The 13614-nt window shown below is 41.2% G+C and overlaps 1 pseudogene; it reads left to right on the forward strand.

Moving 5' to 3' along the window:
• The first annotated feature begins 516 nt into the window (after positions 1-516).
• On the forward strand, positions 517-12991 carry LOC136539204 (probable LRR receptor-like serine/threonine-protein kinase At3g47570; annotated as a pseudogene).
• The last annotated feature ends 623 nt before the right edge of the window (positions 12992-13614 follow it).

Raw genomic sequence — 13614 nt, forward strand, 5'->3', positions numbered from 1 at the left:
ATATATAGTTTTCATATTTTCAAACTCAACAACTTAAAAGTTATTCATGATTTATATTCCCAATATTTGACATAAGCCTTATCCAAAATGATCTCATTTTTTTTAGTATGGAGGGAGTAGTCAATTGAGAAGATATATAAAATGGCACAGATGGAGGCACCAGAACTCCAGAAGAGAAGCAAGCATTGGGTCAGAAGAACATCAGGACATCAGGTACACGCTGCACATTCCTTTTCTGCATTCATCTTGGCGCAATTAGATTAGGCATTAGGCAACCACGATTTGTGTCAACACCCGTGTTCTCAATCTATTTGCTTCTTTGATGAAAATCGATACAAGTGAATGGAACACAAATAAGCATATATATACTCGCATAAATTTTATTCATGTCCCACACAATTTCCACATGCTGCTTCATATGAGTCCACTTGTATAGATTTTATTCGAAAATTTCCACGGTGGACTCATAAATTTTGTTTTGCTCAATTGTCTTGAATGCAGAGAAACTGCTTCGTAATGTTTCTAGCAATATGGCTTCTCTTGCTGCATCTGCTCTCACTGTTATCAACCTCATGCGTTCAAGCATTGCCGAGCAGAAATGAGACCGACATGATGCGTTGCTAGCATTCAAGGCGGGGCTAAGCCTGCAGTCGACGGATGCGCAGGCCTCCTGGGAAGCAAGCACCGACTTGTGCCAGTGGATTGGCGTCATCTGCAGCAGCAGCAGGCATAAGCACAGAGTATCCGCACTGAATCTGTCCTCCATGGGACTTGTGGGAAACTTGGGCCCTTCCATCGGGAATCTCACACGCTTGAGGAGTCTGGACCTTAGCTACAATCTACTGTATGGCGAAATCCCTCCAGCGATTGGCCGGCTAGCACATGTGTTGTACCTTGATCTGTCAAACAATTCGCTCCAAGGTGAAATCCCCCCGACAATTGGACAGCTACAGAGGTTATCATATCTTGATCTGTCAAACAATTCACTGCAAGGTGAGTTCACAGATGGCCTTAGGAACTGCAGTCGCCTTGTGACCATCAAACTTGACCTGAACAACCTCAGTGGGCAAATCCCGGATTGGATTGGAGGTCTGTCGATGCTCAAGTCCATGTCGTTAGGGAAGAACAACTTCACTGGGATCATCCCGCCATCACTTGGGAACCTCTCATCACTGCAGTTAGTTTACCTCAACGACAACCACCTCAGTGGACCAATCCCTAAGGACCTTGGCAGGCTGGGTAGCCTTGAGGTGCTAGCTCTTCATGTAAACCACCTCTCCGGCACCGTCCCACAAACAGTCTTCAATCTCTCCACACTGATCCACATTAGTCTGCACAAGAATGAGTTTGAGGGCACAGTGCCCTCCGATTTGGGTAATGGCCTACCCAAAATCCAATACCTTATCCTTGCGGTGAACCATTTCAAGGGACACATTCCAGATTCGATTGCAAATGCGACCACAATGCAATCCATAGACCTGTCTGATAACAATTTGACTGGAATCGTGCCTCCTGAGATTGGGACTATTTCCCTAAACTACCTGCTACTCAATGGAAACCAGCTGAAGGCTACCAGTAACCACGACTGGAAGTTCATCACACTCTTAACTAATTCTACAATGCTCCGTGGTGTCACACTGCAAAACAACAGATTTGGTGGTGTGCTTCCAAGCTCTATAGCCAACCTATCAGCACAACTCGGAATGCTAGATATCAGGTTCAATGAAATATCTGGTAGGATACCAGATGGGATTGGTAACCTTCCCAAACTATTTAAGTTGGGGCTCGCCGGCAACCAATTTACAGGACACATACCTGACAGCATAGGAAGGCCAAAAATGCTCCAATTCTTGACACTTGAGAACAACCAATTGTCTGGGACAATGCCATCCTCACTCGGGAACTTAACACTACTAGTACAGTGTCCGTGCCAACGCGACGGCTTTATTTTAGAGATGGGCACATGAAAACAACCAAACGATGATTTTTTTCACAGTTTAACTTTTACACAACTATATTTAAGCATGTATATAATCCGGAAAACCACTTTTGCATAAGAAGGCATAATGCGTTATTTCTCGCATTAACCATCTAATTTACATTCTGCCTAAATCCTTAAACATGCCTCGGAGATCTTCAAGAACGCTGTCAAAACATTCGTTTGCACGGCTCTTCAAAATGTCCGTTAAGAATTCCGTCCTCAGTGAAGTTGATAACTGTGCAAGACAAGATATAATATGTTTTTTGAAAATAAAGTAAACAGTGAAATAGATTAAGATTCATGCAAAAAAAAAAATACATAGTTAGGACAGGACGAATGGAACAACAAAAGAATCAGGCCACCAGCGTCAACCATTCGAGTTGACTTTCAAGTTTACGAAGCTAATATTACCCAGCAAATACATTGCAAGATTGTGACACATTAGTCTAGTACATAGTGCAGTGAGCACTGCATATCCAAGTTACATTACATAGTATATAGTTTTTTAAAATAAATAAAAAGGTGAAAAATAATAAACTCCTCTCCTTTGCTTGAATCAATCTTCCAAGCAATGATAGCACCATCAGCACTCACTGAGTACGTCTCCCTGCCACAAACTGCAAACCATGAAGTTTAAATAGAATTCAGTCCTAAGCCTTGAAAAAGAGGAAAAAGGAACGGCATTCAGGACCTGAAATATCAAATTTTCTAGTGCTATATGTCTGCAACTTGTCAGTTGTCAACTAAGACAATTCAAGTTATGGACAAATCGTAAAATACAGTAACATATGGCAGTTAGTAACAAACAGTGTCTTGCACTTGCAAATGAGTAAGCATTGAAGGAAAGATAAACATACCATCTGCAGTGAAGGGGCACAAACTCTGTTAACATCCCGAATCGCCGCCTAAAAGTAGGTGGGCCAAAGATGGGTACTCTTGGAGATGCTCTAAGTTGTATTCACTGGGAATTTAAGAAGAAGAGTTAAATGCATATATATTCATCTTCCATTGCTTCTATATTTTAAGAAGATAAAACATAGTCTTATCTCTACTATAATGGACCAGTCGAAATTATACTAGATCCCCCCATGAAAACATCCCCCGCTGGGAGCCTCCAACCATTGCGCACTCAAAAAAATACACACAAGAATTCAGCACCATTAAAATCAAGGGTTAATCAAACACCTTAACCAAATCCAATGGCCATGATTCGATGTGGGATGCCAGGCTTCTCACCCCCGCACCCTGCTCGCACTTCAACCCGGTGTCCACCATTCAACGCTCCATCGAAACCAATCATCATCACCGAAACAAAAACCTGGCCGCCACCGCGGAAACCTTCCGATCGCGAAAAAAATCGAGGCGGCGGCTCCACGCGCAGGAGTGCCCGCGCCTAGGGTTTGGTTGAAGGGCCCAGCGGATGCAGAGTCCTCCCTCACTTCGGCGTCCTCACGAAGCGGGACGACCGCGACTCCTCCGTCTCCCACGACCGCGACTCCAAGGATCCACCGACCATTCATGTCCCCGAGGGAATACTACGAGTTCTACAACCGCAACGACATCAACCGCATCCTGGGGCCCAAGGCCTCCTGCATCTCCTTCAAAGACTCTGTCTGCCGCTGCTTCGGCTACATGGTCACCAAGAAGTACATCTACACCATCGAGTACGACTGCTTCGTGAGTGCCCTTTGCTCCGCTCCTTTATGATGATCCGATAGTAGTTTCCATCTGCTGCGGATAGTCTTGCCGTAATTAGGCGTGATTTGGTGGGGATTGGGCCCGATCTAGTTGTATAGGTGACAGAAAATAAGCTGGGGTTAATTTGTTTGTTTTCTTCTGTGAAGATGAATTGAGTTGTGAAATTTGGGATATAATGTAATGCATCCTGAATTGAAATTTTAGGATGTAAAGTTTTGACGTCTTTGCTGTAACCCATCATGTTAATTATGGTTGAAGTGCTGTGATCTGGGTAGGTAGAATACAAATTTCACGAGTTTCAGGTGATTGATTGATCTGATGAGTTGGGTATTGTCTCCTTAATGGGTTACTGATATTTGGTCAAATGGATCATTTTGAGCTTCCAGCATTTTAACTTAATTTATTGATGAGTCATAGATAATTGGTAATTGGAGGTTTGGCTATATGCATCGTGGAGCAGCTTATCTATACGAACTTTCGGCATTGTGAGGTTTCTCTTATCACTTTTCTTGTCAGATATAGCACTTGTAATTCAGTGTACAATATGATGTATACTTGATAAGAGAATCTTTGTTTTGCAAACCATTGTCTGACATTCGGCAATCTAAGCATGACTGTTTCATGACTGTCTTCATGGTCATGGAGGAGTCACTAAAAATTAGGAGAAATCAGCTTTCATAGATTTGTGGTAGTTTATTTTTTTATATGGCCATCAAATGTCCTCTTCTTTGATTTCAAGATGCGTATAAATGATTTTTTTTTGCAAACCGTTGTCTGTCATCAACTAAGCTTGTGTATTTATATGGTTCAAGATGAGTAATTCCTACTGTCATGAACCTGCATTTCAATGCATACTTGTTTTATAGATTTCTTAGATTGATTCAATTTCTTAACTTTTTTCTGCATGTTGCAGCAACTAGCTGATGGAGGGAAAGCCAAACGGAAGCAAGAAAAACAAGCCCATTGGCATCATTAGCGCCGCCAAAGGCCACGATGATGCGGCGGTGCGGCAAACGATGGAGGAGCTCATTGGCTTCCTTGCCTACGACGATGGTGAGCGCCCTTCCAACGACTTCCGCGTCGACTCCGAGGGCCTGCAGCGTCAGGTGCATTCGTGATGTGCAGGCTATGGCTGTGAAGTGAGGTGTTGGTTTCCAACAGCGTGTGCTTCTTTTTGCAGATTGATGAGCCGGCCTCGTTCTCTGACTCGCCTGCGCCGTCCGTGACCCGCGTTCTGTACACCAACAAGGATGTGTAGGATGGAAGGTAACACAGTTGAGATTAACATGGATGTTTTTTCCCTCTCTTGTTCTGGCTTGAGTGTTTGTTGACCATCGTACATCTTGTATACAATCATGTTTCTAGGGCTGATGTGATTGAAATTAGATGAACCGTGCTTAATCAGCTATTATAGGGTTGTTAGTTTGTTAATTTGATCAAATACTTGTAACCGTTTGGTAGACTACTGATTCTGTCAATTGTGTGATGCAACCAAGTATTGGGAAGCATACATTTGCTACTTAGGAAATGACAAAAGAAAAGTTGTGTGCTTCATCTCATTCTCATGTACATTAGACATGTGCTTTAGACTTGAAATATTTAGTTCAATGCATAATCAGAAACCAGTGAACTACCTTGCTATTGAACATTGGCATCATTACACCATTCTGAATTTTAACAAAAGAACCAAGTATTGGGAAGCATACATTTGATACTTACAAAATGGCAAAAGAAAAACTGCGTGCTTCATCTCATTCTCACGTACATTAGACATGTGCTTTAGACCTTATTTAGTTCAAAGAATAATCAAAAACTGGTGAACTACCTTGCTATTGAACATTGGCATCATTACACCACTCTGAATTTTAACAAAACAGTTGAACATCAGCACCTTTTTTGTGACAAATAGATGGCTTAATTCTTTAATGCCTGCACGATCATTCTAAAAGGTACATGATATACCAAGCAATTCTTCTGAAAGTCTGAAACCTAAACCTGTATTTGTTACTATTGGTTCAATTTTCTTTGTCACGGTTCTCAGTCTCATCTTCAATCACCTCATCTATTCTCTGTTCTTATTAAAACTAGTATAGTGTCCGTGCTAACGCGACTGACTTTATTTTAGAGATGCACGTGAAAACAACCAAACGACGATTTTTTTCATAGTTCAACTTTTACACAATTATATTTGAGCATGTATATAATCCGGGAAACACTTCTGCATAAGAAGGCATAATGCGTTATTTCTCGCATTAACCATCTAATTTACATTCTGCCTAAGTCCTTAAACATGCCTCGGAGATCTTCAAGAACGCTGTCAAAACATTTGTTTGCACGGCTCTTCAAAATGTCCGCTAAGAATTCCGTCCTCAGTGAAGTTGATAACGGTGCAAGGCAAGATATAATATGTTTTTTGAAAATAAAGTAAATAGTGAAATAGATTAAGATTCACGCAAAAAAAACATAGTTAGGACAAGACGAATGGAACAACAAAAGAATCCGGCCACCAGCGTCAACCATTCGAGTTGACTTTCAAGTTTATGAAGCTAATATTACCCAACAAATATATTGCAAGATTGTGACACATTAGTCTAGTACATAGTGCAGTGAGCACTACATATCCAAGTTACATTACATAGTATACAGTTTTTTAAAATAAATAAAAAGGTGAAAAATAATAAACTCCTCTCCTTTGCTAGAATCAATCTTCCACGCAATGATAGCACCATCAGCACTCACTGAGTACGTCTCCCTGCCACAAACCGCAAACCATGAAGTTTAAATAGAATTCAGTCCTAAGCCTTGAAAAAGAGGAAAAAGGAATGGCATTCAGGACCCGAAATATCAAATTTTCTAGTGCTATATGTCTGCAACTTGTCAGTTGTCAACTAAGACAATTCAAGTTATGGACAAATCGTAAAATATAGTAACATATGGCAGGTTGGTAACAAACAGTGTCTTGCGCTTGCAAATGAGTAAGCATTGAGGGAAAGATAAACATACCATCTACAGTGAAGGGGCACAAACTCTGTTAACATCCCGAATCGCCGCCTAAAAGTAGGTGGGACAAAGATGGGTACTCTTGGAGATGCTCTAAGTTGTATTCACTAGGGAATTTAAGAAGAAGAGTTCAATGCAAATATATTCATCTTCCATTGCTTCTATATTTTAAGAAGATAAAACATAGTCTTATTTTAATAAGAACAGAGAACAGATGAGGTTATTGAAGATGAGACTGAGAACCATGACAAACTAAAATTGAACCAATAGTAACAAATACAGGTGCAGGTTCAGACTTCCAGAAGAACTGCTTGGAATATCATGTACCTTTTAGAATGATCGTGCAGGCGTTAAAGAATTAAGCCATCAATTTGTCACAAAAAAGGGTGCTGATGTTCAACTGTTTTGTTAAAACTCAGAGTGGTGTAATGATGCCAATGTTCAATAGCAAGGTAGTTCACTAGTTTCTGATTATTCTTTGAACTAAATAAGGTCTAAAGCACATGTCTAATGTACGTGAGAATGAGATGAAGCACACAACTTTTCTTTTGTCATTTTGTTAGTATCAAATGTATGCTTCCCAATACTTGGTTCTTTTGTTAAAATTCAGAATGGTGTAATGATGCCAATGTTCAATAGCAAGGTAGTTCACTGGTTTCTGATTATGCATTGAACTAAATATTTCAAGTCGCACATGTCTAATGTACAGGAGAATGAGATGAAGCACACAACTTTTCTTTTGTCATTTCCTAAGTAGCAAATGTATGCTTCCCAATACTTGGTTGCATCACACAATTGACAGAATCAGTAGTCTACCAGACGGTTACAAGTATTTGATCAAATTAACAAACTAACAACCCTATAATGTATGCTTCCCAATACTTGGTTGCATCACACAATTGACAGAATCAGTAATCTACTAGACGGTTACAAGTATTTGATCAAATTAACAAAATAACAACCCTATAAGTAGCTGATTAAGCATGATTCATCTGATTTCAATCACATCAGCCCTAGAAACATGATTGTATACAAGATGTACGATGGTCAACAAACACTCAAGCCAGAACAAGAGAGGGAAAAAACAGTCCATGTTAATCTCAACTGTGTTACCTTCCATCCTGCACATCCTTGTCGGTGTACAAAACGTGGGTCACGGACGGTGCGGGCGAGTTAGAGAACGAGGCCAGCTCATCAATCTGCGAAAAAGAAGCACACGCTGTTGGAAACCAACACCTCACTTCACAGCCATAGCCTGCACATCACGAATGCACCTGACGCTGCAGCCTCTCGAAGTTGACGCGGAAGTCGTTGGAAGGGCCCTCACCATCGTAGTAGGCAGGGAAGCCACTGAGCTCCTCCATCTGTTCTCAAATATAATTTTCTTTGTCACGGTTCTCAGTCTTATCTTCAATCACCTCATCTATTCTTTGTTCTTATTAAAACTAGTATAGTGTCAGTGCTAACGCGACGGCTTTATTTTAGAGATGCACATGAAAACAACCAAACGATGATTTTTTTCATAGTTCAACTTTTACACAATTATATTTGAGCATGTATATAATCTGGGAAACACTTTTGCATAAGAAGGCATAATGCGTTATTTCTCGCATTAACCATCTAATTTATATTCTACCTAAGTCCTTAAACATGCCTCGGAGATCTTCAAGAACGCTGTCAAAACATTTGTTTGCACGGCTCTTCAAAATGTCCGCTAAGAATTCTGTCCTCAGTGAAGTTGATAACTGTGCAAGGCAAGATATAATATGTTTTTTGAAAATAAAGTAAATAGTGAAATAGATTAAGATTCATGCAAAAATATGTTTTTTTGCAAAATAAAGTAAACAGTGAAAATATGTTTTTTGAAAAAAGGGTGCTGATGTTCAACTGTTTTGTTAAAATTCAGAGTGGTGTAATGATGCCAATGTTCAATAGCTAGGTAGTTCACCAGTTTCTGATTATTCTTTGAACTAAATAAGGTCTAAAGCACATGTCTAATGTACGTGAGAATGAGATGAAGCACACAACTTTTCTTTTGCCATTTTGTAAGTATCAAATGTATGCTTCCAATACTTGGTTCTTTTGTTAAAATTCAGAATGGTATAATGATGCCAATGTTCAATTGCAAGGTAGTTCACCGGTTTCTGATTATGCATTGAACTAAATATTTCAAGTCTAAAGCACATGTCTAATGTACATGAGAATGAGATGAAGCACACAACTTTTCTTTTGCCATTTCCTAAGTATCAAATGTATGCTTCCCAATACTTGGTTGCATCACACAATTGATAGAATCAGTAGTCTACCAGACGGTTACAAGTATTTGATCAAATTAACAAAATAACAACCCTATAATAGCTTATTAAGCACGGTTCATCTGATTTCAATCACATCAGCCCTAGAAACATGATTGTATACAAGATGTACGATGGTCAACAAACACTCAAGCTAGAACAAGAGAGGGAAAAACATCCATGTTAATCTCAACTGTGTTACCTTCCATCCTGCACATCCTTGTCGGTGTACAAAACACGGGTCACGGACAGCGCGGGCGAGTCAGAGAACGAGGCCAGCTCATCAATCTGCGAAAAGAAGCACACGCTGTTTGAAACCAACACCTCACTTCACAGCCATAGCTTGCACATCACGAATGCACCTGATGCTGCAAGCCCTTAGAGTCGACGTGGAAGTCGTTGGAAGGGCCCTCACCATCGTCGTAGGCAGGGAAGCCAATGAGCTCCTCCATCGTTTGCCGCACCGCCGCATCATCGTGGCCTTCGGCGGCGCTGATGATGCCAATGGGCTTGTTTTTCTTGCTTCCGTTTGGCTTTCCCTCCATCAGCTAGTTGCTGCAACATGCAGAAAAAAGTTAAGAAATTGAATCAATCTAAGAAATCTATAAAACAAGTGTGCATTGAAATGCAGGTTCATGACAGTAGGAATTACTCATCTTGAATCATATAAATACACAAGCTTAGTTGATGATAGACAACGGTTTGCAAAAAAAATCATTTATACGCATCTTGAAATCAAAGAAGGGGACATTTGATGGCCATATAAAAAAATAAACTACCACGAATCTATGAAAGCTGATTTCTCCTAATTTTTAGTGACTCCTCCATGACCATGAAGACACTCATGAAATAGTCATGCTTAGATTGCCGAATGTCAGACAATGGTTTGCAAAACAAAGATTCTCTTATCAAGTATACATCATATTGTACACTGAATTACAAGTGCTATATCTGACAAGAAAAGTGATAAGAGAAACCTCACAAATGCCGAAAGTTCATATAGATAAGCTGCTCCACGATGCATATAGCCAAACCTCCAATTACCAATTATCTGTGACTCATCAAGAAATTAAGTTAAAATGCTGGAAGCTCAAAATGATCAATTTGACCAAATATCAGTAACCTATTAAGGAGACAATACCCAACTCATCAGATCAATCAATCACCTGGAACTCGTGAAATTTGTATTCTACCTACCCAGATCACAGCACTACAACCATAATTAACACGATGGGTTACAGCAAAGACGTCAAAACTTTACATCCTAAAATTTCAATCCAGGATGCATTGCATTATATCCCAAATTTCACAACTCAATTCATCTCCACCGAAGAAAACAAACAAATTAACCCTAGCATCACCTATATAACCAGATCGGGGCCCAATCCCCACCAAATCGTGCCTAATTATGGCAAGACTATCCGCAGCAGATGGAAACTACTATCGGATCATCACAAAGGAGCGGAGCGGAGCAAAGGGCACTCACGAAGTAGTCGTACTCGATGGTGTAGATGTACTTCTTGGTGACCATGTAGCCGAAGCAGCGGCATACGGAGTCTTTGAAGGAGATGCAGGAGGCCTTGGGCCCCAGGATGCGGTTGATGTCGTTGCGGTTGTAGAACTCGTAGTATTCCCTCGGGGACATGAATGGTCGGTGGATCCTTGGAGTCGCGGTCGTGGGAGGCGGAGGAGTCGCAGTCGTCCCGCTTCGTGAGGACGCCGAAGTGAGGGAGGACTCTGCATCCGCCGGGCCCTTCGCCCAAACCCTAGGCGCGAGCACTCCTGCACGTGGAGCCGCCGCCTCAGTTTTTTTTCGCGATCGGAAGGTTTCCCTGATGGCGGCCAGGTTTTTGTTTCGGTGATGATGATTGGTTTCGATGGAGCGTTGAATGGCGGACACCGCGTTGAAGTGCGAGCAGGGTGCGGGTGTGAGAATGCGGGGTGAGAAGCTTGGCATCCCACATCGAATCATGGCCATCGGATTTGGTTAAGGTGTTTGATTAACCCTTGATTTTAATGGTGCTGAATTCTTATGTGTATTTTTCTAGGTGCGCAATGGTTGGAGGCTCCCAGCGGGGGATGTTTTCGTGAGGGGATCTAGTATAATTTTGACTGGTCCATTACAGTACAGATTGCAGCACCTTTCAGTAGATAACATGTTGGAGGCACCTCTTCCACCGAACCTCGGGAACCTACAACTTACTGTAGCAACATTTTCCAACAATGCACTTTCAGGTCTATTACCAGGAGAGATCTTTAGCCTATCATCCTTGTCATACATGCTAGATTTATCTGGGAATAATTTCAATAGTTCTCTTCCGTCTGAAGTTGGCAGGCTCACGACGCTCACATACTTGTACATACAAGGGAACAACTTATCTGGAGTGCTGCCAGATGCTCTAAGCAATTGTCAGAGTTTGACGGAGCTCCGTTTGGATCATAACTCCTTCAACGGTATCATTCCTGCATCCATAAGTAAAATGCATGGTTTGGCGCTGTTAAATTTGAGCAAAAACAGCCTCACCGGAGTGATTCCTCAAGAGTTGGGACTCATGAATGGCCTGAAAGAACTGTACCTTGCGCAAAATTACTTGACTGGACAGATCCCTGAGACCATGGCAAGCATGGCATCATTATACAGGATAGACATATCCTTCAACCATCTTGATGGTCAAGTTCCAGCAAAAGGAGTATTTACCAGTTTGACTGGTCTCTCTTTTAATGGGAATGACAAGCTATGTGGTGGTATTAAAGAGCTGCATTTGCCTGAATGCCCTACTGAACCAACAGAGCATAATAAAAGGATACTAAGAGTCATTCGAAATGCTATGAGTGTGACTGCTATTGTCATCTTGGCGTGCTTCACCTTGGCAGTTCTTTTCTTATTTTCAAAAAAGGGGTCAAGACTTCCATCCACCAAAAAACTGATGGTTCATCCTCTATTTTGATTTGTCCCGAGCAACAAATGGCTTTAGTGCCAGCAATTTGATCGGTACGGGACAACATGAGTCAGTTTATAAGGGGACAATCCTGCTAAAGGGCTTGTCAACTACTGTAGCTGTTAAGGTATTTGATCTTGAACAACCTGGCCCTTCAAAATGTTTTTTTACTGAGTGCAAGGCACTTAGCAAAATTCGCCACCGTAACTTGATCCATGTTATAACATGCTGCTCTTGCTCTGATTTGAACCATAATGAATTCGAAGCAATAGTGTTGGAGTTTATGCCTTATGGGAGCCTTGACAAGTGGTTACATCCACATGTATATTCTGAAAATCCTGTCAATGTACTAACGTTAGTGCAGAGATTGAACATTGCTGCTGACGTTGCCAGTGCACTGGACTATTTGCACAACAACTGCCAGCCTCCGATAATTCACTGCGATGTCAAGCCCAGCAACATTCTTCTTGGGGAGGACATGGTTGCTCGTGTCGTAGACTTTGGCCTCACGAAGATTCTCACGGATCCAGTTGGTGAGCAGTTGATCAATTCAAAGAGTTCTGTGGGAATACTAGGAACAATTGGATACGTTGCTCCAGGTAACTGAATACTCTATATGTAGCTCCAACAGCAGTTATAGTTGGTACACTTTTAATGCCGTTTATCCTTGCAGAATATGGTGAAGCTGCTCGCATCTCTCCACATGGGGATGTCTATAGCTATGGTATTGTACTCCTTGAGTTGTTTACAGGGAAGGAGCCTACACATGACATGTTTACAGATGGACTGACCCTGCTGAAGTATGCAAAGATGGCTTACCCAGATAGACTGATGGAGATTGTAGACCCCTTTCTGCTATCCATTGAGGCTGAAACAGGGAAAATCAATGGTGTTATGGATTATGTCACAAGGCTTGCACTATCATGCAGCAAGAGCAGACCGACTGAGAGGCTGTGCATGAGAGATGTTGTAGCTGAGATTCAGACTATAAAAGCTTGCTACATTGCACAATGAAAGAAGGCAAAGTAGCATCTGAATAATGTAACATGAGTGCCCAAATGCTTGAAGTTCAGCTTCACAAAAAGATAACAACAACTGGTAAATTAGTCAATAAGATTGGGGAATGAAGCAGCTCGTGCAATATACAAGAAAAGGTTTCCCTTAAACGAGATCAATGTGTCTGGGAGAATGGTGGTATGGGTTCCCCACTTAAAAATTGTAGGTCAGTCGTATTTTTCTTATCCTGGTGTAGCTAATGCAACATTTCCACCCATATCCTACTCTGATGATATGCATACAAATTATTACTTTCTCTAGTAGAATGGGGCGCACCCTTGTGCGTTCTTATACCAGAGGTGACGATTCGAGGATGTATATACAAATCATAGGTACGAAAGCCCTATTCAATTAAAAGGATCCTACTATATTAAATAATATATTACGTTCAAAAAAATATTAAACAATATATTGAGCAGTTGAGATTCGGTTGAGAATGAATGGTCAGTACAATGCAGCTCTACCTCAAAACATAGTGGCACTTTCACGGGTTTGTTTGTTACTGTTGCAATTGCAGTAGATGCTCCTGTTAGATGCATATGTGATGTATAAATGTATTTTCCCTCTAGCTGGAGGGGTTCAATGCATATGTAACGCTTGTACATCTAGCCTGAAAGGATCTAGGATGCCGCTTAGTGGGGGTGAA

This window comes from Miscanthus floridulus, chromosome 2 (assembly GCF_019320115.1).
Source record: "Miscanthus floridulus cultivar M001 chromosome 2, ASM1932011v1, whole genome shotgun sequence".
Taxonomy (NCBI): domain Eukaryota; kingdom Viridiplantae; phylum Streptophyta; class Magnoliopsida; order Poales; family Poaceae; genus Miscanthus; species Miscanthus floridulus.